Below are 27,180 nucleotides of genomic sequence, written 5' to 3'. Positions count from 1 at the left end.
GTCTATCAAATATTTCGTAGCCCTTTACTTTACAAATCTCACTAAAGCTACTGGGATTTGGCGAGCAAGTGTATTATGTTACACACGCGCACACACAAGAATGTGTGTTTGCCTGAAAATGTGCACCTTGTCTGACTACAAATTTGGTTACATTCAATGGCTTAAATATTCTGACACCCAGCCAGAATGATTCCATGGTGATAGTGAAAGCAGTGCTTGCTTCACAAATGAAACCAATTGCAGCTGTCATCCACTGTCACTTCGACTTAATTATTAATATAAAGACAATTGGTTTGGAGCACACAGAACATTGGAGATTTGAAGATAATTGTTATGAAATAATTCTGCCTAGAAAACCAGTAACAGTACATGATTTTTATTGTGCGCCTGTCAGTGCAAAAATCTGACTGTCAAGCCCACTTTAAACATGGATACAAATATAATAGGAGGTTTGCCTATGCCTTTGGATTGGTAAACCGAAGCGAGAAACAAACACACACCTGCGGACTAGTGGGCAGACAAGCTTTAAGTGCAGATACAAAGAGATGCTACTTCTTTAAGCGAAAAATTCAGAGCAAAAAAGAGGGAGCTTTTACAGGGGGAGAACTCTGCACAGTTATTTCAATGTTGAAGAATATCACCCTTGGCTTTCTTTTCTCGGCACAGATGTTCATCTGCATCCCATCTGATCCGAATATTCGGCTCTCTTGGCACACATCTCTTTATCTCAACTGTGTGTTCTTCCTCTGGGCCAAACTCCAGTGTCACAGATGTGCAAAGAGAGAGAAAGGAAAGAGAATATAAGGGATGGAAAAGCCTGAGCTCAAATTTATCAACAGGTCCTTATGGGTGCTGTTTATTTCCCTAAACTCCCACCTGTGCTCGTGCAAGTCTGATAGACCAATCTGGCCACAAATCTCCTCTCTGTGAAAGAATTCTTTTTCAAGAACTAATGCCTTACGGAAATAAGTCTTAAAAAAAAAAAAAAAGTTGAACACAGGATAAACCAACCGCAAGTCCTTTATTTATTTACTTAGTTTGTGTAGAAAGGGGGAACATAATTCAAAATACCCTTTGCCTTGAAGTAAACTTAAAAACTGATAAAACCAACAGAATCTTACTTTTTATACCACATCTTGTCTCTAACTCTGGGCAGCATCAAAGAACCATTGGCTATTCTTCTGTCCTAGCGGATGCATAGACTCTGGGGAGAAGCCTTTTAGTTAAGGTTCATACATTTTTCACTTTTTCAATCTCTCAATTCCCCAGTGAAAATCTCCAAATAGCCTAATTTTTTTTTAAACCCTGGGTTTCCTCAATGCATTAATTTGTGCTGTAGTATATTGTATTTTGTCCATGGACAAACATTTTATCATGGTTTCCACTTCTTATTCTCTATGATAAGACTTGGCAATTTTTTTCCCCTGTAAAGTGCCAGATACCATCTCTCACAATTCAGCTCTGCAATTGCAACACAAAAGCCACCATAGACAGTATGCAAATGAATAGGTGTGGCTCCGTTCCAATAAAACTACACAAACCGTTGGCAGGCCGGATTTGGCTCACAGGCCATAGTCTGATGATCCTTGCTGTACCCCATTGTGGGTTTCTCAGGAGAGTGTATTTCCCTTGTGACTGTTTCCACCAAATGACATTTTTCTTCAATCTGAAGAAATCCTTTTCACATCTGTAAAAAGTTGAAAGCAATTAATTCTCCTCTATTGTTTGGCTGGGATTCTCTTAATTTCATCATCATTTTTTGAAGGATATTTTCACTGAATACACAATTCCAGGTCAACATCTTCCCTCACCACTTGAAAGACACAATTTGATTGTTTTCTAGCATCTGTTGACATCAATGAGCAATCAGTCGATTTCATATAATAAAATCAAATTTCCCCAGCTGTAATCTTTCTTTTCCTTTGGCAGAGTTTAAATTTCTCCTTTTCTTAGCTTTGAGCAGTACGATTGTGATACACCAAGGTATGGTTTTTTTGGTATTTATTCTACTTGGTTTACCTTGAACTCCTTGGATATGTAACTTGATTTTTCCCCCTGAGAATAGGTAATGTCTTCAAAAAATATTTTCTTTTTCTTAAGATTTTTTAAAAATATATTTTTATTCATGAGAGACACATAGAGAGAGGCAGAGACATAGGCAGAGGGAGAAGCAGGCTCCCTGTAGGGAGCCTGATGTGGGACTTGATCCCAGGACCCCAGGATCATGCCCTGAGCTGAAGGCAGAACCTCAACCACTGAGCCACCCAGGTTCCCCTCCAAAAATATTTTCTGCCCTCCCTTTTTCCCCTTCCTATATTGGTCTCCAATCACCTATATTAAACCAGTTTCTATTTTTGCACAGGCCACTGAGTCTCTGTTCATTTTTTTTCAACCTTGGTTTTTTCAAATGTTTTTAAACTTTCCCTCTTTTTGTTTTTTGGAGGTTGTCTTTTTATTTTATTTTATTTTATTTTAAATTCAATTTGCCAACATGCAGTATAACACCCAGTGCTCATCCCATCAAGTGCCCTCTTCAGTGCCTGTCACCTAACTACCCCCTACCCCCACTCACCTCCCCTTCCACAACCCTTTATTTGTTTCCCAGAGTTAGGAGTCTCTCATGGTTTGTTTTCCTCCCTAATTTTTTCCCAAAAAGAAATAAAAGGCATTCAAATGCAAAGAAGAAGTCAAACTCTCCATCTTCGCAGATGACATGATACTGTATATAGAAAACCCAAAAGACTCCACCCCAAGATTGCTAGAACTCATACAGCAATTCAGCAATGTGGCAGGATACAGAATCAATGCAAAGAAATCAGTGGCATTTCTATACACTAACAATGAGACTGAAGAAAGAGAAATTAAGGAATCAATTCCATTTACAATTACACCCAAAACCATAAGATACGTAGGAATAAACCTAATCAAAGAGGTAAAGGATCTGTACCCTAAAAACTACAGAACACTTCTGAAAGAAATTGAGGAAGATGTAAAAATATGGGAAAACATTCCATGCTCACGTAATGGAAGAATAAATATTGTGAAAATGTCTATGCTACCCAGGGCAATTTACATGTTCAATGCAATCCCTATCAAAATACCATGGACTTTCCTCACAGAGTTGAAATAAATAATCTTAAGATTTGTGTGGAATCAGAAAAGACCCCGAATAGCCAGAAGAATATTGAAAAAGAAAACCAGAGCTGGGGGCATCACAAGGCCAGATTTCAGGTTGTACTACAAAGCTGTGGTCATCAAGACAGTGTGATACTGGCACAAGAAGGACACATGGATCAATGGAACAGAATAGAGAATCCAGAAATGGGCCCTCAACTCTTTGGTCCACTTATACTTGACAAAGCAGGAAAGAATATCCAATATTTTTTTAAGATGTATTTATTTATTTGAAAGAGAGAGTGAGACAGCAAGCAGGAACAGGAGGGGCAGAGGGAGATGGAGAGAGAATCTCAAGCAGCCTCCAAGCTGAGCATGGAGCCCGACTTAGGGTTCGATATCACGATACTGAGATCATGACCTGAGCTGAAACCAAGAACCTGATGCTTCACCGCCTGTGCCACCCAGGTGCCCCACAGTTCTAGTAGTTTTTATTATAGTCTGCACATTATGGCGATATGTTATAAAGCGTCTGTATTATGCCACCTTTCTTAAAATAATGGGGTGTTTTTTGGTTTTGTTTTTATTTTTGTTTTCAGTTTTGTTTTTTTCCTGACAGGCAGTTAAGCTACTGGCAGATCCTATTATTCCTGTGAGGCTTGATTGTTTTATTATTTCTGAGAACACCGAGATTTCAGTTTTCAATTGAGCCCTAGGGCATGGCCTTTATTCTAAAAGACAGTCTTTATCACTAAGCTGTGACTTTTCTAGGCTCTTACCTGAATGCTTGAGCTTCGCAGAGACATTTCTCCAGTTTTCCTGGGCCAAAATTCCATTTCCACTGTTGAAAAACCTTTGGTGTCACCGTTTCTCTCTCATCTCTGCAGGAAGCAATTTCTGCTGTACCTCACAGTTACTTGCCCTGCATCAGCACAAATTCTCTCAGTGGAGCTCCCTTGATAAATCCTCGTGTAGATCTGGACCTGCCTCTCGATGCAACTCCTTAATTTCCAGGATCTGTTCTGCAAATTCACATTGCTGCAGCAGCCTGAAACTCCCTGTCTTTATCTCTCAACTCAAAGACATTTCTCCTCTCCCTGGCCTCCACTTTGCTCTGCCATGAAGTCTGAACATATGTCCCCAGGCAAAACACCAGGGAATGTGTTTACCTTCTCTTGGGGTAGTTCCCTGAACTACCGATTGCCCAATGCTGGACCACATTGCGTTTCTTTAGAATACTTGTTTACATCAGGAGGACAAATCACAGACAAACATGGATGGGAATTTAGTATCCAATTTTAAACTAATATTTATCATAGGACAGCTGCCACTATGCAAAATAAGTGCCCAGATATTTTAAAGAGCAAATATAAATTACAAAGCAGTTATGGTGAAGTGAGAAAGCTTACCAGTTGTTTAATCAATCAATCAATAAATCAATCTTTCCTAAGAGTTTGATGACTGTTCATGAGCAAGTTGAGTGATGAAAACTTGTAGTAAGTGCATTGTTTTCATGTCTGCAAAAGGAGCCTCATATCTACCTGCCCCATCTGCTAAGTATGTTTTTAGGACATGAGCTGGCATAGTTCAGATAGACATGAGTTTAATTCCCCATGTGATTGATCTCTTACAGTTGTGAGAACTTAAATGAGTTACTTATCCTCTGTGAATCTGAAATTGGGATGGTAGTAACTGCCTCATACCAGTTTTAAAGAATTGAATAAGATAATTTATATAAATTCCCTTAGCATATTAATTGACATATGGTAAATACTCAAGAAAATTTTTTTCAAGAATATGTTAACTAATAATTATATTGGTAATGGTTGTTAATAGTAACACATAGCAGTGTATAACCAGACAAAGTGAAAAATTGAAGGTTATTAACATTGCATTACATAATCATGAGACTAGTCTCTTGTGTTTGAAAAGATGGCTGGAGATAAATTTTTTAATGACCCTGCTTTGATTCAATTCTGGTTAACTGAATATATACAATTACACAATAAGCTATCCAAAAAAAAAAAAAATGCTTTTTGGATACTATTTACACAGGCAAAATGAAGAGGGAAAAAGTCAATGAGTGGAATCACCATAAACAATCAATATGAACCAGCCAGGAAAAGAAAGATTTTATCAAAATATTCTATTTCAAAAATAGTTTTTCTTACGTTTTGTCATTTTTTAAGTTTGTTTGTTTATTTTATCTGCTCTAAAGAGGTAATGCTTCAGCTTAAACCATTCTCTTTAGCTTTCATGTGGAAACACAGAAATTGAAGAAAAAATAAAAACATTTGGGATCCATTAATACGTCCTATCAGTCCATTTGAAATTTTTCCAGCTGTCATGTTGTTATTCTAATAACTTCCTGTGCTTAGTCTCTTTCTTTACAAATCTCAATTCTAATTAAAGCGGAACTTTATCACTGAGAATTCCTGAATTACAGGGGAATGCTGAATTTTATCATAAGAGGGAAACACTGAAGGTTGCATAAACAAGTAAAAAATCACCATGTAATGGAATATGTATGAGGCATTATGAATATATGAATATATACTTTGGTGATCCCTTTTAAAATGTGATTTCTGTTTAGGTCTTATTGAGGACACATTTAGTGCTACATAATAGTTAACTGAGACATGTTCTACATTTTTGAGGATTAAATATTAAGAAAAAACCAATTAAGATTCACTGTGAAAATGCTAAGTTACATATTAAATAAGCAGAATAAATATTAAAACTCACAGGATTTGTACAAATTTCTCTAGAGAAGTACTCAGGTCACAAAATGGTCAGTCTGGAGATTTTGCCAACATCAAGCTAATACTGTACAAAAATGAAAGACTGTGAAAGTATGTCTTTCAAAGTATGTCTGGAAGTATATGGTAGTTCCTTGGGCTTCAGTAATCAATCTAAGTGTTAAGACTTTAAAATCAAATAATGCACTTTTTATTAATTTACTTTTTTAATGTCTCGGTGCTCTCTTTGTAGACAAACCATTTCTTTTTAAAATAATCTCATCAAGAATGCTGTTTTTGTTTTGTTTTGTTTTTGTTTTTGTTTTTTTCCCAAGCAATGTCCTTGTTTTTGTCAGAGATCCAATTCAGTAAAAAGCATTATCAAGGTTTCCGGAAAGTATGAATATATATCATGTATTAAGTCAGGATGGAATCTCATTGCCAGCTTTTATTTACAAGTTTGCTGAGAGAAGAACGAGTTGAAGTTTTACATCATTAATAAGAACTGAAGATGCTTTATGCTGCATTCACTGAATTGTAAATGTATTGCCATGCTAAATTACGGCAACGGTATTACTATTTCTTATCATCTGACCTCATATTGTGAAAGCACTAATTTTGGAAATTCTCAAAATAGTTTTGTGGGGCAGACATTAAGTTCAATTTCCTCATTTGCAACATGCAGAATAAAAGAATTTATTCATGCCACTAGAGACAACATATGCAGCAAATCACTCTGTCTTTGGATTCCAGATCTTCGTTCTCCTCCTCTATGTTTGTGTTTAGCGTGGCCATTATTTCTTTTGTATGATACCCAGCACTTAGCAAAGGGCTAATTATACAGTAGATTCTTAGGAAATATGTGTTCCTTGATACACTTCTTTTGATACAAATAGAAAGGTTTTGAAACATAGATTTAATTAACTGAGAGTGAACACGTATTATTCATCAGGTTTCAATAACAAAAACAAATTGAATGTGGAGTTTTGTGTACAGGTGAAGAGATAAACACATAAGAAATGTACAATGTGTGAGAAATGTGCTTGGATAGACAAGCAAAGGGTACTTTGACACTGCAGAGTAGGGATGCTTAATTAGCAAAGCCTCCCATTATATATTATTAATGAGTTTTGTTTATATACACATAAATGAATTATACTTAGCAAAAGAGAGAGAGAGAGAGAGAGAGAAATACACAGTCATGTTTATAAAGACCATCAATGGACAGTGAGACTAGGAGTGATTTTTATTTTGTCAACATATCTGAGGGTCTCTATTTGTGAAAGTCTGTATAGACTGTTTAAAAACCCAGGAGCAGGTGAAGCAAAACAAGGTTAATCAGAAGAAAAAGATGTGATGATGAAGTTGCAGAACTAAAGTGATCAAAAATAGTAAAATAAAAAAAGAAAAGAAGACAGAAAACTGAAGGGATTCAGTACACACCACCCTCAAATATGCTGCATGAGTCCAACTACACGACATTTGGAAAAGGAGAAACGATGGAGATGGTAAAAAGATCAGTGGTTGTCGAGGCTTCAGATGGGGGAATAAATAGAGCACAAGGACTTTTAGGGCAGTGAAAATATTCTGTATGACATCATAGTGATGGATGCATGTCACTATGCATTTGTCCAAATCCACAAAATGTACAACAACAAGAGTGGACTGTAATGTAAGCTATGGACTCTGGGGGATGTTGATGGGTCACCATAGGTTCATCAACTGTAACAAATGTACTACTCTAGCAGGGGAGGTTGATAACAGGAGATGCTATTCACAGGTGGGGACAAGGGCTTCTGTCAGATTTCTGGGGAAATCTTCATACCTTCCCCTCAATCTGGCTGTGAACCTAAAGCTGCTCTAAAAATAAATAAATAAAATAAACATCAAACAAACGAAAACACACCATATAACATTTAGCATAAGAGTTTGTAAAGAAATATCTTCTCAAAAGAGCTTGCTTAGTCTTCCCAAAGGCTTTTCTCGTATTTCCTTTAAAAAGAGAAACATTTCCAATCGGACTCTGCTTTTGTAATGATTACGTCATTCAAGTTGTCTACAGAAATGGGAAGCCTTCCTAAAACTCTCAGACTACAAATGCCAAACTTGGATTTCAAATTCATAAATCCTCAGGTGTTTGGGAAATCATCAAAGAACAAAACTAACCCTGGAGTTTCAGGATTAGACAAAGTAGTTAGTGAATAAATTGAATAATAAGAAAATTTTCTTATACCTCATAGAAATCCCTATTAAAAATTCCTCAGAGATACCTACTATTTAATCATGTCATATTCTTTAATGGATTTATGCAATCAGGTGACCAATAGAAGCCATGAAAACTTAATATCCATTTGCGTATTTATTCATTGATTCAACAAACATATACTAAGCTTATTTGTTTTTAAGGGAAAAGGAAAAACTGATGGAGAAAAGAGATAATATTAAAATAAAGAAAGGGATAAGCACTAGTAGAAAATTATTACAAAACTGAAGTGAACATATGTCTCTGGAAAAATTAGAATGGAATGAAACCAGAGGAGTTAACGAAGGATTTACACCAGAGGAATAGATCATTCTCTACTAAAATACAAAATCATTTTTGTTTAAAAATGAAAGAAAACAAGAAGGTAAATATGCATATTCGCATGTTTTTATCAGACTTATTGGTACTTCAAAAAATCCGTAACACAAAAGTCTACTATATAGAAACTTATTAAGAAGTAGAAGACCCAGGCAAACAAAGAGGCAGAACAGTATTTTGTCATAAGGTCAAAGGGGTGTTGAGAAGTCAGGTGTAATTTTATGATGATCAAATTACAGCATTTGAGGGGAAATGGGCAAGTGAATCTTGTGGCCTAATTTAGAATCTAACTTAAAATGAGTTAACTGTTCAAAAAATGTTAATAAGGAACCTAGATGAATTTTTTTAAAAAGTCAATGAAAACAAAAACTTCAAGTAAGTCCCAAGGGAGGAGGCAAAGATCAAACAACATAACAGGTAAACCAGTGACCAGAAGAATGCAAAGAATGAAATCAAAAGAGTAAGACAAGAAGGAAGCCATTTTGTACAATAGAAAATATTAAAAGATGATAGATGTTCATTGGGTTATATGAGGAAGAGGCTGGTTAAGGTTGGAATATATTATCTTGAAATTATTGAAAATAATCTTCATAAATGTCAAAGCTGATATCAATAAATATCAAGGGATAATAATATATATATATATTTCTGTCAACTCCATTTTTGCCCAATCTTCACATCAGTCTTATATTGTAGACACTGACATTATTAAGGTTACCTGCATTTCAGAGATGAGGGGACCTGAGCACAGAGTGTTAATGGTTAATTGCTGAAATTTCTAAAGTTATTAAGTGACACAGCTAGGACTTTCAACTCCAAAACCTCCAAAACTTACGCTATCCTCTCAGCAAACACTTCCTACTCCATCTGTCCCAAGGAAAAATTCTATTATCTTCCATCCCAGTGACAATCACAACTAAAATTGTATGCACGCCCTTTCTCTCTTGTATTGTACATTACTTAATTACATTACATGCATCATATAAAGTGTCCTGCTTTGTAGGTATAGCTCCGTATTAGCAAGGTATTCCTAACATTTCCCGATATCAGTGTTCTTCATCAAAAGGGACCTCTATACTACTAATTGTAGAAAATGTATTGCAAGCAAGTATGTTACTGGCTAGGACAGGTTAATTTGATCGTAGAGAAATCTCCAAGAAATTATTTACCTCCGTGGAATTTAACTATTACATAGATGAAAAGCAGAAAGAAGCATTCAGCACTGAAATAGAAATGTCTAAGTCACAGTTAAATACATAAGAACTTTCATAGAACAAGTCAAATAGATGCTAGCTCCCATCCCTATGACAAATTTCTCAACTATTCCGTTGCCCTGGGTCCCATTATTGCTGTATCTCTCAGCATGATCAATAGTAGAATGAGTTTAAACGGAATTGGGTAAACTGTATGCAATTATATTGGAAAATTAGTTCCAAACCATTTGATGAAAACTCCCATTTTAGTAACAAACAAAATCATAGGTTAAAATTCCTAACTATAGAACATAGGAGGGCAATATGTTGTTTCCTGCTGTGTGCTGAAAAGAACCACTTTTTTGTACTAAAAAAAAAAAAAAAAATAGAAGTAGCTAAGCTCTAGGTTCACACATGTGGGGATCCATCCTTACCAGGTCTATGATTTAAATTAGTAATAGCCCTGTAATAATAATAATAATTGTATCTGTCTAATGTTTATTTTGTGTACTGACTGTGAGTCAGGCCCTGAACTCCGCTCTCCAAACGCCCGGTCCCTTGGTATGCATGGTTTTCGATTTTCATAATAGTTGAAAGAAACACATATTATTTTCGTTTTTTTTAATTAATTAATTTATTTATTCATGAGAGACACAGGCAAAGACATAGAGGGAGAAGCAGGCTCCCTGTGGGGAGACTGATATGGGATTCTATCCCAGGACCCCAGGATCACGCCTTGAGCCGAAGGTAGATGCTCAACCACTGAGCCACCCAGGTGCCCCACTACTTTCAGTTTTAAAGCAAAGAAACACAAAAATAGAACCTACAAAATGAATCAGACTTAAATTGAGTAAGTTAGTTGTGCTGACAGTCAAATCCACCAAGACTTAAATTTTGGACTTTCATCATCCATTTTATTTTCTCCTCACCTATTATGGAGTTTAGAATACTGACATATTAGAAATAGCCCCTCCAAGAAATGTGGCCGGGGATGGTCCATCCACCTTGCCATCATTCTTCCAAATTCAATCTAGTCAAAAAATCTTAAAAGCCCTAGGGAGAAGCACTACATAAGAGGGGTCACGATTCAAATGAAAGAATACTGGTTTCATCCTGTGCTCAGCAGCTTGAGATTTGATAATTTGGTGTACAATAAGCCAGTTGCATATATCCTTGCAAAATTAATGGTGCATGCATGTCATATGTGGATGCATTTGTATGTGTGTGTGTCGAGCAGGGCAAGGGTCTTCTTTTTCTTCTTCCTCTTCTTTTCCTCCCCTCCTTTCTTTTCCTCTTTATTTTCTCCAGGCAGGAGTTTGATGCCAAGCCTATTTACAAAGTTCAACGTTGGGGTCATGAGAATTTTGCTGCACACAACTGAGAGTTTTATGTTCCTGAGACTCAACAGAGCTTTTATGCTCTTCCTTCTCTTTCTTTGCTGTCGTGTATCTTAACCTCTTCTTCTTGACCTGCCCCAACTGTTATTCAGAATCAGATAGTGAAGTGTGGACGCGGACAGCTAGACATTCAGCTTATTACCTGAGAGTTACTGCGGAAACGCATTTGACAATATTTTGGTGAGTTTTTGCCGCAATGGGATCTATCCAGCTGGTTAGACCACAGTCTTCCTTTGAGCAAGCTTGATCTCCAGAAAGAAATAAGATTAGGGATTTTGGAGTGGCATAGTTCATATATATACACCAGTAAGTTTGTGATTTCAATCGATGACCTTAAAAATAAATTTATAAAGAAAGCCCCCTGAAGGGAATGCTCTTTATAGGACCAGAATCTAGAAAAAGGCTTTCTTCACTGGAGATCAAAAATAGTCCATGTCACAATTTCTAGCTGTGGGTGCACTGTACCCTCAGGAATTAATGACTTCAGAGCCAACTTGCTTTCAGTTGTAAAAACAAGAAAAAAGAGCACCCGGGTGGTTCAGTCTAGTTAAGCTTCTGCCTTCTGCTCTGGTCATGATCCCAGGACACTGGGGTGGAGCCCTGCATTGGGTTCCCTGCTCCACAGGGAATGTGTTTCTCCCTCTCCCTTTGCTGCTCCTCCTGCTTGTGCTCTCTTGCTCTCTCTGTCAGATAAAATCTTAAAAACAAATAAATAAAAACATCAAAAAAGATTTCAAAAATATTTTTAAAAAGAAGAAAAAATATAAGCAATTTTCAATGTACAAAGAAGCTGTGTTGAATTTGTTTTTATGTCAGCTTTTTGGAAACTGAAACACATTTTTCTCCATGGAACCAATGATATATATTGTAGTTAGGTTCTTTAAAAAAAAAAAAAAGATTTTATTTATTTATTCATGAGAGACACACACACACAGAGAGAGAGAGAGAGAGAGAGGCAAAGACACAGGCAGAGGGAGAAGCAGGCTCCATGAAGGGAGCCTGATGCAGGACTCTATCCTGGGTCTCCAGGACCACACCCTGGGCTGAAGGGGGTGTTAAACTGTGGAGCTACTGGGGCTGCCCTGTGGTTAGGTTCTTAAGTTGGTCAACAAAAAGTCTATTTAAGTAATAATATATTTGAAATATAGTGTTAATGGCACTCACCTTAGGTCCAGGTGTTGGTGGCCAAGGGCCAGAGAGAACTGGATGGAGGAACATAGGAAAATAGATTCCCCCCTCCCTTTAAAGATCTGATATCAAATCATCTGTAGATATTGCAAAAAGGCATTTAGTGGTAGCTTTTTCTTTTAAAAACAGAACACGTTTGTGTGTTTTGGAGTTTTGAAAAAGAATAAAACTTAGCATCACCATAAAATCACACACAAGAAGTAACCACTACTAGGATGCATTGAATAAGTGCAGAGGCTGGTTGCAAACAAAATACATGGTATGAATTATTTGTCTGTCTACCTATGAAAATCTCTAAAAATACATAAATACGATTTTTATTTGTGCAGACTATTTTCTGCTAAAATAGTCGTTCGGAATACCTAAATGCTTTTGTTGGGATAAATGCTTCAAATTGTTCTTGCTGGGCCAGAGTATCTGCAATGCAAGCCCTTGATGGGTATTGCCATTGACCCTTGAGAAAGGTGGCTCTATTTTATGTTTTCATCAGAAGTATGTGCAAGTAGCTGTGCTAAAATTTTGAAATAAGTTTTTGTCTTTGGCGTCATTTCATTTTCCTTCCTGTGCTCTTTCTAAACCCATCCCTGTTGGTTGCTCTTTCTGGGTTTCTTCCACACCAAAGACGGTGGTACCTTGTGCACTGTAAACTTCTCTAGAAACACAGAATTACTCATCCTATTGCATTATTACTTGGAAAGCGTTCTTATCCTATTGCATTATTACACAGAAAGTGCTCTTTATCCAAATTGCCACCAGGTCTCCAAAAATTGCATGGATGCATCCGTGAAAAGCTTCCCAGTGAGTGCATCTGCAGAACTGGAAAAGGTTGGTTTTAGGAATGAACGGCACATCCTAAGGAGCAAGTATTTTCTACGGCGTGCCATCATTCAAGGTATATGAAAAGCCCAGTGTCAAAAGAAACACTAAAATACTGGATTTCTGAATACATGGAGGCTGGAGATGATGAATTACACTTATTAAATCATTAACAAGAGCCTAAGAAATAGCTACATATTTTGACTTAGATGAGCCCATTTCTAAGATGTAATCAAAGGTCTGATGATAGATTTAAGTAAAAGGAGTTCATCTAGGGTTGTTTAAATACAGAAAAATAGGGACACCTGGGTGGCTCAGTTGGGTAAGTGTTTACCTTTGGCTCAGGTCATGATCCCTGGGTCCCTGGAGCTAGCTGTGCTGGGCTCCCTGCTCAGTGGGGAGTGTGCTTCTCTCTCTCTCCCTCTGCCCCTCCTCCTGCTTGTGCTCTCTCTCACTATCTCTCTTTCTCTCTCTCAAACAAATAAAATCTTTTTTAAAAAAAATAAAATAAACAGAAAAATATTAGATACAAATGTCAATCATAACACATTCATGTGAAGGAATGAATAAACACTCTTAACATACCACATGTGAGAGATGTTAATGGTATACAGGATGATGGTAATACAGTTAGATTATAAAAGTTAAAATCCTGGGGTGCCTGGGGGGCTCAGTTGGTGGAGCATCTGCCTTCAGCTCAGGTCAGGATCTCAGGGTCCTGGGATCCCGTGTCTAGCCTGCTTCTCCTTCTCCCTCTGCCCCTATCCCTGTGCGTTCTTGAGCTCTCTCTCTCTCTCTCTCAATCAAATAAAAAAATAAAATCTTTTCAAAAAAGTTTGAATCCTCATAAATTTGTTAAAATTGGATTCCTGGGTCGATCAATCAATCAAGCTGCAGATACTAGTCATTTTGATATTGATCATAAATGGCAATTTCAACTTTCTTTTCCATACCTTGCTGCAGGATGAATTTGCACAGCTCTCAGAGCCTGAGTTGGGAAGTTTGTTTTAATAATGAGCTCTTACAGTCAAAAGTCAATAATAAACTCTCTGAGCCTGTATTTATGAATTTTTGTCAGTGGCAAACAAGCTGCGGAAAAACACACATGCAAATTAGAGTCCCCAGATCCTTAAAGAAACAACGGCCCTATTTTTGCCCCTGCCACTTCTCATCTTCAATAGTACAGGTGCTGGGTTCTTTTTCCCATCTCTATGGCCCAGAATAAAAAATAAATAAATAAAGACACACAGTCTCCTTGTCATTGCCATGCTCAGCAACAAGCATTTCAACTGGGGTTTATGAGGCAATAAATTATTGTTCCCTGTCCTGGCAAGTAGCTTTTCTGAAAGGCCACATCCGGTCTTTGGGGCACTAGCTTTTATTATGCATTTCATATTGAAACAAAGGTCAAATTAATTGACCTTATCTATGTGAAAAACCAGCTGGTTGCCTAGAGAAATAAAATCTTTTACAGAGACTTTGGGAACAAGTAAACAACAGGAAAACCCAATCCAATGGCAGCTGGAATCTGCAATTAGAAATAGAATAAATTTGGAGGAATTTAATTTTTAAACGATCAGTTAAGAATCAACAATTACATTTTCTCCAAGGAACAATAGGCCAATGAGACTCCAAATGTTATCTGCACCTACACAAAATGTTTCCCAAATTTCTTCACGAATATTCACGTTGAGGGAGGGACACAGAAAAGTTGCAAGCCTTCCATTCTGTGGACAAATGTTGCAACCCTTTCTACATGGTTAACTAAATCATTCAACATTCCAAAGAAATCACTTTTCCATCTGAAAGAATCAAAGTCAGAATATAGTTTTATTTTCCCAAAAGAAATACAAAATAGATACTTTATGCCCTCTGAATCTCCCGTAATTATATGTACCCACCCAAAGACTGAAAATTTTAATGCAGAGACCAAATAGAATAGAAGAGGAGGCTGAGTTATTTTTCTAAAGCATCTGTTCTTCCATTTTTTCATCTGGTAAATGGGATGATAATTCTTCCATCTCATCACGTTAGGGAAAAATCAAAACAGAAAATGTAAATAAATATCTCAGCACTTAGTGTCTGGCAATGCACAATAAACATGTTAACCTTCAGTGTTGCTTTTAAAAAAGTCCAATAATGATTCAGAACCACAAAATGCAATTGTCCCCACTTGTAATACACACACAAAAAAAATAAGCTTAGGTCTCCAATTTCTTAGTTTATTGCTTTTCTCCTTTCTTTCTTAGTTTAGATATGCAAACACAGCCCTTGACACGGTTTTGTGTGAAAAATGATTTAGAGTGCTGTGCTAGTGGACAGGCATTATGAGACCATAGATAGTTGTGACTCTCCTATGTGAATTTGACTCACATGTGAATTTAACAAGTGTGCAAAGAAATAAGGGATTGGTGAGACCTGAGAGACGTACGTTCCCCATGTCTCCAATTTTAATTGCCAGCAAACTTATGACTCTTTGCCATGCAAAATAAGTATTTTGAATTTATCATATGCAAACAAAATGGGGACATTGGATTTGATGGATGAGATTTTCCTGCTGTCACAAAGCCCACATCGGGTGGAGGCCTGCTGTATCATCCAGTATGGAAAAGATTAAGCCAGAGAAGGCACATCTGCATGGTGGGACGCTGAAAAAGTTAATGGCTGTGAAAAAGGGTTTGAACTTCTGGCTGAGGTCAGAAGCAGGGTGATTTAGTGACTTTAGTAAACAGACTCGCAATGAGGTAAAATGAAATTTGGTTTCATTTTGGTCAGTACCTAGAGAAAGAACATCAATAAAGTTTTCAGTGCTCAAAGGTAAGTTCAAGGCCTGTTTGGAAAGGGAATGACTTGCAAAAATCAGTTCATTGTTCTAGTCGATCGTAATTGTATCTTTTTTATTTCACCCAACTCAGGATGTAATTTTAGAAATGAGACACAGAGATAATGTGAATCAGTCAAATTACAAAGAATTCCAAAAAAAAAAAAAAAAAGAAAGAAAGAAAGAACAAAAGAAACAAAAGAAAAAAAGAAAAAGAAAGAAGAAAGGAGAGATAAGTGACCCTGGACATTTGAACATAAAGGTTGGACTGAATCTTCCGGAACCAGAAGAACTGACTCTTACCTCTTCCTTAAATTCATAGGTAAGGCAAATGCTAATCAATATGCGAGGCTGATTTAACATAACAACACCATGTTCCTGAATATGCTTTTTAAAATTCCTGGTGTTTGCTTGTGAGGTGATATCTGAGGTTAGAGGGAAATAAATTCAAAATGAAAGAACAGGTCAGAAGTCAGTAGAACAAAGCTACTGATTTTGGAGCTGGGTGTGGAGAAAAGAGGGACAGAGACAATGAGATGCCTCTGCAAAGAATTTTCTTTCCATTTCTCTAAAGATGTAATAACCAAAAATGATCTCTACTTAGTAGAAAGGACTGATGGCACGTCTCCAGAAATCTGTGTACAGACAAGGGCATGGACACAACCTCACAGGAAATATATTACTGGATCTTGGGCCATCAGGTAGATCCATTGGCTTATCAGATTTTTGGAGGGATGTGAGATTCAGACACAGTTGCTGGTATTTCACAGGCATTCATAGGAGTCTTGGAGGAGTGATCCTATGTCCTTTGCTGCATAAGAAGGCCAGTTTGGGGACGGAAGGCTGATCAGATTCCTGTAGCCTCCACGTCTCCAAGCTTCCTGGTGGAAAGCAAGAACGTGCGTGAGCTGCTTTGACTCCAAGTACCCCAGGAACCGCCAGTGAACCTGAAAGCCCCCACATCTGGCTACAGCTTGCCCTTGTTTGCTTTACATTCTGCACACAGACGACCACCCTGGCTGTGAATTCAGGGATGGCCCAGCCTTCTTGACGCATGGCCAGGGGAGGTGGGGAATCTGTAAACTCACCTGGTCCGAGGGTGAGGCCCACCACATTTTTTTTTAACCCGCCTTTGTTTTTGTTAGTGTTAGTCCTTTGGAAAAGGGTTTCTGCAGCAGCGAGCACACATTCATCATCCTTTCTCCTTTGCTTATTCCTTCTCCATCAGGTATAAACTGTGTCCTGGCCAAGAACTGGTCAGTGCATTACAGGGACGTTCCCAAACACATAACCCTACAGAACAGAAACTTCTGGGTAAGATGCCTCCAGTAACAACCCACTTTCTGCAGATTTTGTTTAGCTGTGTGGCCGTTCAGATGGTTTCTTTTCCAAAATTATCTTCTATCTAGAAGAAAAAATTAAATACAAGAGCAAACTCTCAAGGAGCATAGACGTGATGAAGTCCAACGTGTTGCACTTAAAAATCAATGTTTGGGAATAAGACAAGCAGAGATTATATAAGAGAACGGCAACCTGAATGCTCTGGGAGTTAATAGACAACAGAACAAGCTGCTCTTTTGTATTTTCAGAAATTCATTAGTTTTTTTTTTTTAATGGTGTATATACAAAACTGAAAAGGAATCAGTCAAGAAACAGTTCTTAAAAAAAATCAAACAATGCAATCTTTAACCTTTGTTTCTTTTCTTTCAAAACAAAAATAGGACTGTTTTTGTGGGAATTCAGATTCCAGGGACACAGCATCAGGGAAAGTAGTTGAACAGTGAAAAATTATATTGAAACATTTGTCTGTCCCCACACTGGACATATTTCTGGGCACAAATGACAGGATGAAATGCTATTTTCTCATTTATTTGTTTGTTATAGGTGCCTTTAAGTATATCATCAAGTAACTAAAATTTTCTGCTATATTAAGAAAACCCAAACAAAAACAGTACAACAAAAACAATCTAGATTCACACTTTTTTCCTTTTATATGTTAAATATGTAAAATATAATGTGTGCAGGAAAAATCTAGATTATGTCTAGGAATCACACACCACTGCATCTGTTGCCACCCTCCTGGCCTCTCATTCATTCTTCTCCTCGCTGAAGGGTCAGTAGGATTGTCTCCTCTCCCTTGTTGGGGAGGTTGCCCCATAGAAGCCCATTGATCTGCCTCCTACCCACAGAGTAAGGCTTCGCAGAATTTTTCCAGAGCATATATTACATCTTATCTTTCTCAATCATAAGTGTCCAGAAGTCATTGTCTAGGTTTTTTATTTTTTTTTTTTAAGATTTTATTATTCATTCATAAGAGACCCAGAGAGAGAGGCAGAGACACAGGCAGAGGGAGAAGCAGGCTCTGTGCAGGGAGCCTGATGCAGGACTCGATCTCAGGACCCCAGGATCACAACCTGAGCCGAAGACAGATGCTCAACCACTGAGCCACCCAGGTGTCCTTATCCAAGTGTTTTTCTTTTCTTTTCTTTTCTTTTCTTTTCTTTTCTTTTCTTTTTTCTTTTCTTTTCTTTCTTTTTCTTTTCTTTTTTTTCTTTTCTTTCTTTTTTCTTTCTTTTTTTTTTTTTTTTTACCAAAAATGCTGTCTTATAATTGTCTAACGGTTGGGAGAACTTGATTCACAGAGTTGTCTACATTTCTGAGGAACAGCTTTCTAACTACACACTTAAGTCTGCAGATATTATAGGACTGGCTCTATTAAGCCTAATCCCTGAAAATTCCACTTATGGGAACTGCTGCTCCAAATAACCTGGATAAAGATTAAATAGATGGATATGGACATAAAGCAAAGGAGAGTATAATGGGGAATGTGGTGGTTGGACATCACTAACAAGGAAACGAAATGCATCTTTTTGAAATGCGCACCATTGCCATGGCTGTGGTTGGCAGTGTATGTGGGAAGTGTTGCTCAGACATTGTCTAAATTTCAACTGCAGAAAATATATGTGCAAATAAAGAAAAGTAATTAGACCCTATTGCTAGAGACAAATAGTGTTGTATGTTTAGCACTAAATGTTCAATGTTTCAACTGTGGATGGTAGATTTTCTCTATTTAAAAGAGGCAAATTGGGATCCCTGGGTGGCGCAGCGGTTTGGCGCCTGCCTTTGGCCCAGGGCGCCATCCTGGAGACCCGGGATCGAATCCCACGTCAGGCTCCCGGTGCATGGAGCCTGCTTCTCCCTCTGCCTGTGTCTCTGCCTCTCTCTCACTGTGTGCCTATAATAAATAAATAAAAAATTAAAAAAAATAAAAAATAAAAGAGGCAAATTGAACACCAATAAAAAATAAATTTATTATTGAAAAAAAAAAAGAGCCAGTAGAGGGCACCTGGGTGGCTCAGTGGTTGAGCTTCTGGCTTCGGCTCAGGTCGTGATTCCGGGGTCCTGGGATCGAGTCCTGCATCAGGTTCTCCTGCAGGGAGCCTGCTTCTCCCTCTGCCTATGTCTCTGCCTTTCTCTCTGTGTCTCTCATGAATGAATAAATAAAATCCTTAAAAGAAAAATAAAAGAGCCAGTATCGATATGGATTTTCCTGACAACTGGGACAGGAATAAATTCTCAGATTTCTAGCATCTTTTAATTTGAAAAGCAGGTAAAGATGTATTTTACACACGACACATATCTAAAGAGCTTTATAACTTTTGTGATAACTCCAGAAAATGGACAGCTCATTATTTGTGTATTTCAGTACCATCAGCATCTAACATAATGTGGTCCGTGGCAGTGAGTCCATAAATATTAATTTGTCAAATTATGGCTGAATCACTAAGTTTCCCTTTGTGCCGACTTATGTCTCATATAATCTTTCTGAAAACAGTCCTGGTTGCCTCTCCTACCTGTATCAATCTTTAGGGAGAAAGTTTACACAGAGAACAGAGAATTTGATTGGCCCAGTATCCAAGTCATAACAAATATCTGATTGCTCAAACTAACAAATGAAATTAATGAATTGGAAACCTCAAAGTCAGCTTTTTTTTTTTTCCTCTTGGAGATAGGAATCTATTCTTAATTCCTCTTTTTGGGTTTTAGAGATCGCCTTCCTAGTGACACCTTGCATTGGCCAATAGCAGAAAGTGCTTTTATTTCCTGAACGATTCAAGGTGTAAAAAGAAAGTGGCAGGAAGAATGCAGATTGGTCCTGTAAATGGTAGCATCCAGTCTAAATGGTTTGTCTGTACTTAAACACATCACCCATACTGAGGCACTGAAGCATCGTGCTGATGGTTTTAGACTTCCGTGCCTTGGTAGGTTCAGACATTGCATGCTACACTTACGTCTGGGGAAAGATAGATGTCTGTTAATTCTCCAGATGTGCTATCGGTCCAACTACACTTAGATTCACGTCTGGAAATGTTTAAAATAAATGGCTGGATTTTTTTTTTCCACTTTATTTCTGGATATCTTAGTATCCTGGATTCCTGTCCACAGCCAGTTTGTATCTTTCTTGATCTTCATCACCATACTAGGAATTCTCCCTCCGACTATCTATATAATAATGACATATCATAGCATTTTTCAAAGGTCGTTTGTTTTCAAAGGGTTGGGTTAGATTTTTTTTTTTTTTTTAACTTCGGATGGAAGAGTGGATTTTTACTGATGTGCTGATACTTCCACCTAGTGGCCACAGTGGAGGGTACAACTGTCTTCTGTTGGACAACTACAAATACATTCCTGGATCTTCTATAATTCAATCAGTTGGGAAATATTTCTGGAGTTCTTTCCATTCACTACACGAAACAAACAGAACATAATGAATAAAACTGTCTCGCTTTAGAAGTAAAGATAAGATAATGAATTTAAAAATACTCCAATATGCTTACTGAAATGCATGGTTACCTATTGAATTTTTAATAAGCATATTTTTAGAACGATTGTATATTTACAGCACAGCTGCAAAGATAATACAAGGGTTCCTGTATCCACTTCATTCAGCTCCTCCTTATGCTAACATCTTACTTTTTTCATGGTGCTTCTGTCAAAACCAAGAAATTGACTTTGGTACCTTATTATTAACGATTAGTAGTGTCTTCAGACCTCATTTGGATTCCACCCGGTTTTCTACTTATGTTCCTTTTCTGTTCCAGAGTCCAATTCAGGATACTACATCACATTTCATTTTATGTCTCCTTGATCTCTTCTGGTTGGTTCTTTTTAATATATCAAATTATTGTACTCTACTGCAATTATTTGGGTAGCAATAAAAAGAACAAAAAGAGAGTACAATATGTGTATCTGTGAGTGAATTAACTATTATATTCCAAAGAGATTATCTTCAAGGTTTGAAAGATGTTAAGAATTGGGGAAATGACAATGTTTGGAAGAACAGAATGAGAATGTGCTGACTCCTTTTCAAAATAAGAATCTGGGAACAACATTTTCTTTGTTCGTTTCTGGTTGGCCTTTGAGCTCTTCTCACAAGGGACCAGTGCTACCCTGAGCTGGTAGGTGACCAAGCTGCTACTTAATGGAAAAAAAAAAATAATTGGAAGAAGCAGCAACAAATACCACATTTAAGAAGATCAGAAGAGGGAGCTTCATGGTTAAAAAAATATCAATATCCTTTCAGAACCCAGATGTACATCTGTATCTAGCGAGTGTAGACTGCCTTAGCCCACAGTGACTTACAACTCTCCAGGTCATCACAGTCTACACCACTTGATTGGCAAATAATAACTTCTAATCTGAAGTTATACTGATGCTATAGTATAACTTTTATATTTAACTCACAAATACTATTTGTGGGACTCTCCACCCAACCACTTTGTAATCACTCATAATAAAGAATAATGTATTTTACTTTGATCCTGTTATGTGCTTCACGTAAATATAAACTGGAAGACAAAAATCATCTACTCACCCATTCACTCATTCATTCGTCCCACAAATATTCAATGTCTATCACAGGCAAGTCATCCCTCTAGTTGCTAGATAGGCAGAGAAAAATAACAACATCCCTGATTTTATGAAACATCACAGACTCTGAGTTGGAAATAAAAATTTCCTGATTGGCCATGAGAGTAAGCATCTCTCTACTTTTCTCTTCTGCATTACTTTTTCTCTTTTGCAATCCACTTGTTCTGTTGCTACTTTCTACGACCAAGCTCAAGAGTCTTATAAAAGGCTGCTACAGGATCAAATGGAAGAGCCAAAAGCATGCAGCTATAAGATAAATAAGCTGAGTGCCTCTGGTTGTATCAGAGCTCAATTTCTAAATTATGTGAGACTTTTTAAGAAAGACTCCAGTGGTAAGGGGATGGCAGTTTGGTAGCAAATGAGCACCTGCTTTTCCAGAAAAAAAAAAAAAAACTTATTTTAAATGCAAAGAAAACCATTATTAAGTGCTTCAGGTAGAGTCAAGAATATATAAAAATTTAGTTTATGATAAAGATAGCTAAATAAGTAGGGAAAGAAAGAAAAATTTAGTTTATGATAAAGATAGTTAAATAAGTAGGGAAAGAAAGACTCGTTCACAAACATTGAGGAAGAAATTTTCTTTCTTTGAAGAAAGAAAAAACAGATTTCTCCTAAATCACAAAACATACTGAAAAAAATTAGATAAATTAAATGGTGTGGAAGGAAGAGGACGCCGTCCAACATTTGAAAAAAAAAAAAAACTGAATTCACTCCTTACATTGTAAGATTTTTTTAAAGTAATTTCTACACCCAACATGGGGCTTGAACTCAAGCCCTGAGATCAAGAGTTGAATGTCCCACTGACTGAGCCAGCCAGGCTCCCTGAATTTGTTATTTACTTAAGGAGGCAAAGCTGTGCTTTTTTTAGGCATGGTTTCCCTGATTGCAAGGCAGGAAGCTTATCTTAATAGGGATTTGGAAAGGGTAGAGTTCAAGGCTTTTATAGTCAGGAGGGGATCTATGTCAGCTATGGAAGTATGGGAATGTGCTTCTCCAGGTGGGCTTATTGTTGATTGACTGACTAGCTTTCAGAAATGGTTGTGGTGGCCGTAATGCACCATCTGAGCTTCAAAAATGTGTGGCTTTACCAACTGTCTGGCTTTCAGAAGCATAACCATGGACCAGAATTGTCACCAGTCTTTAAACAGACTCTGCAGATAACATAATGAAGAATGGGCAAAAGATTTGATCAGGCATAGTGTATATATATAGTAAATATATATAGTAAATATATATAGTAAATACATATATATAGTAAATATAGTGTGTGTGTATATATATATATATATATATATATATATATATATATATAACGAATAAGCATAGGTAGGTAAAAAAGAAAGATGTTTGGTACCATTAGTCCTTAGAGATATGCAGTCTAAAACCACAATGAGAAACCATTACTTGAATTAGGCTACAGTGAAAAAGATTGATCATAGTAAGTGCCGGAAGGCACTGGAATATACTCTTGGTGGGAACGTAACATGGTACCATCTGTTTGGGAAAAAAATTTGATGGTTTATTTAGGAAGTTAAATATACATCTGCCATTCATTCGTGCCATTCTAGTTCTACATTTTTAACAGAGAGAAATGAAAGCATGCGTCCGTACAAAGACTCATACACAAATGGTCATCGCAGCTTTATTCGTAATAGTCAAAAAATGGAAACAACACACACAATGTTTACCAAGAGAGGATGGATTAAAAAAAAATTAGCTATCTCCATATGATTAAATACTAGTCAATGAAAACGAATGAGCTATTGATACACCTAGCAACGTGGATGAATCTTAATAACTTAGGCATGCTGAGTGGAAGACATCAAAAAGGTATATACTTCAACCTTCTATTTTTATCAATTTCTAGAAATACAAACTAATTTTTAGTGACAGAAAGTGGTTGATGTTTACCACATGAGTGGGGGTGGTGGTGGTGGTAGAAATTACCAAAGGGTCTGTCTAGGAATGAGATTCGTGAGTAATATGGTAAATCCATGTTTAACTTTATAATAAGCTGACAAACATTTTGTATTCCCACCAACAATGAATGAAAATATGCCTTAAAATTTTATATAATATATCCTTGTTGGATTTCAGTATTTTCATTTTTCTTTTTTTTTTCTTTCTTAACTGTAGCCATTCTAATAATTGTATAGCAGTATTTGTTGTGGTTTAAATTTACATTTATTTTAAGGCTAATAATGTTGAGCATCTTCTCATATGGTCATTTGCCATCTGTATATTTCCTTTGCTGAGGTGTCTGACTATATTGCTCTCTCTTTTTAACTTAAATTATTTTTATATTGTTATTTTGTAAGAGACCTTTATATATTTTGGACACAAGTCTTTTATCAGACATGTATAACAGAAAAATATTTCTTCCCATTTTATGGCTCGTTTTCCCATTCCCTTAGCAATTTTCTTTCACAGAGCAAATATTAATGGAGTCTTTAATTTGAATGGAGTCTCATTTACTTTTATAGATTGTGATTTTGGTTTTATATCTTAAGATCTCTTTGCCTAACCAAATGCCACAAACATTTTCTCCAGTGTTTTGTTTGAATTTTTCTATATTTTTGTGTATTAATTAGGTGCATGATCTGTTTTGAATTAATTTTGTATAGGGCATGAAGTATATAGTATATCTCTTAGTCTCTCTCTCTCTCTCTCTCTCTCTCATAGAGGTCTAAACATTACCATCACTATTTCAACGTGCTGACTAGGATTGGTGATGGTGGACTGTGTTGCCATATTTGTGATCTGGGGATAAAAATAACCATTAAGTCTATGCCAGTTGTAGTTTCTTATTATTGTCAATGCTTTCCAGGAACTTAAAGAAACTTCTAGTGAACTAGACGTTGTTATGATAGATAAATGTTGAATTTTGAGTGTCATCTGTTGATTAATTAGGTTGTTTTGGTTGTCACATCTCCTATATACTTGCTGACTTTCTGTCTACTCCTATCATTTGATGGGAGAAGAATGTTAAAGTCTCTGAGGAAATTGATAAGCTTGTCTGGTTTTCTTTTCAGTTCTATTATTTTCCTTTATGCATTCTTGAATACTTTTGTTGGGTAAACATTTAGGATTCCCATGTTTTATTGATGAATTGACCATTTAATCATTATGAAATGTTCTTTTTTTTTTCCCTCTGTCATTTTGTTTCTGAATTTGTTTCATATTAATATAGCCACCGCATCTTTATTTTGATTAGCATTTACATGTTATATTGTTGCCATTGTGTTTTGCTCTTAATCCATCCATGTCATTATATTTCAAGTGTGTTTGACAACTCATTGGAAATAATGGTAATGTTTCTCAAATAATGGGGAACAATCCCAAAAATTGGGTTTTGTTAATGTTATTCGGTCTGACAATTTCTGACTTTGAGTCCTTGTCTTTAGGCCATTGGTATTTAATGGGACAATGATATGATTAGACTGGGTCTCACACTTTAAAAAAGTTTCTGTTTATATGTTCTTTTTGTTCTTCTGTATACCCTTTTATTATAGACTATTTAAATATGTTTAGTATTCTATTTTAATCAGTCTATGTATTGGTTTAGGCTCTCTCTACTTGTATTATTAGAAGTAACTCTAGGGGTGATAATACACACATCTAATTTTTCAGTCTGACATTATTATTTTACCAAATCAATTGAAGTTTGGAAATATTACAATCATAGAATGACTTTTACTTTATACAACCCTTATGTCATAGTTGTCATACATATATTACATTTGCAAAACATTGAACATTGTCAAAATTTTTGCTTTCAGTACTCTTCATACTTTGAAAAATATAGGAAGAAAAAAACATAGTGTTTCCTTACTCAGATATTTTTCCTTTCCATGGCTTTTCCTTTATTCTTAAATCTCCAACTCTCTCTATGGTATAGTTTTCTTCTAGACTAAATAATAATATTAGCATTTCTTTTGGAGCAACTAATTCTATTATAACTCCTACAACTCAGAATGTTTTAATTCTCCTTCATTCCTGAAGGATATTTTCATTAGATATAAAGTTCTGAGTTGATAGCTACTTTTGCTATTACATTGAAGATGTTTTCTACTGTCACCTGGACTCCACGTCTTCTGCTGAGTCATCTCTAGTCTTTAAATCATGGCCCCCAAATATAGATGACACTTTCACATTTTTCTCATCTTTGGTTTTAGATGGTTTGTCATAATATGCCAAGCATGGTTTTCTTTGACTTTTGGTTTCATTTTATTTTTCTGTTGTTATCCAATACCAAGGTTTCTTTGAAGCAAGTTCAAGTAACATGAAGACAGAAAAACAAAGCAAGAAAGCAATGTAGTTTACCCAGAATTTTCTTTCAATTTTTCCCTACCAACTATAATCATTTCATCCCTTCCACTCATTCCTAACTGACTCAAATTATGATTCTTCTCTTCTACTCCATAAATAATACTTTTGCCTATATCTCACATAATATCTATTTCAATAAATGTAATGGAAACATTTTGGTCCTTATGTTTATGGATCTCTCTGCTGCAGCTTGTAACACATTTGACCACTCCATGCTTCAAGAGAATTATACTGGCTTATGGAGCACTACACATTTGATTTCTGGTGCCCCTTCCCCTTTTCTAAACCAGTTTCTCTTCATCTTTTAGTTCCATAAATGCTGCGAGGCCTCATAGTTCTCTCTCAGTCCTTATTTTAATACCATTCACAAGCAATGTAATCAATGTCATGGTTCATCTTTATCCCATAAATGCAACTCACAAATATACATATGTCCAAAGTGTATCTTTTTGCTGAACAACAAACCAGTCTAACCCAACCATCTATTGGCCATCTCTACTTGGATAGCTCTCAAATATCTTGAAGTCAGCATTGCCAAATTTGAATTTGCATTTCCCACCAAGTATGCTCTTCTGCCATTATTTAAAGCACTTTCCAATAAATAATAATATACTGTGCCTAATCAGAAACCAGAAATCTTAGCATGGGTATAAATCTTCGTCTTAACGTGCTCATCTATCGGGTAGCACACCTTGTCAATTCTCCCGCCTACATACCTCTTAGGTGAGTGGATATGACTCTTTTCTCACAGCTGCCATGTGCTCTAATCCAAATCACCATTGCATATTAGTGTAATGCAAGAGTCCCTCTCACATGTTTCCTTGTGTCCACTATTGCTCCCACTCACCAATTCTCAGTGAGGCCAGTTGGCGTGATCTTTGAATATGCAAACTGGACGATGTCATCTTCTTTCCTGAAATAGACAATAGCTCCCTGTTGGCCACAAAAAATAAAATCCAAAACACAGCCTAGAGAGCTGCCCTAATCTCCCCACTGACAACACATCTAATGTGTTAATTTTCTGTTGCTGCCCAAGCAAATTCTCACAAGCTCAGTGACCTACAACAGCCAA

General features: G+C 36.6%; 1 long non-coding RNA gene across 1 annotated transcript; it reads right to left on the bottom strand.

Moving 5' to 3' along the window:
• Positions 1-360: 360 nt before the first annotated feature.
• Positions 361-26,958, bottom strand: LOC144285391 (uncharacterized). The gene is made up of 3 exons (XR_013353663.1): positions 26,825-26,958; positions 1,542-1,687; positions 361-756 (listed from the first exon to the last, which is right to left on the bottom strand). It is a non-coding gene; the product is annotated as an uncharacterized LOC144285391 (long non-coding RNA).
• Between the last annotated feature and the right edge of the window lie 222 nt (positions 26,959-27,180).

Source organism: Canis aureus, chromosome 16 (assembly GCF_053574225.1).
Source record: "Canis aureus isolate CA01 chromosome 16, VMU_Caureus_v.1.0, whole genome shotgun sequence".
NCBI classification, from domain to species: Eukaryota; Metazoa; Chordata; class Mammalia; order Carnivora; family Canidae; genus Canis; species Canis aureus.
This window is presented reverse-complemented; position numbering and strand designations above follow the sequence as displayed.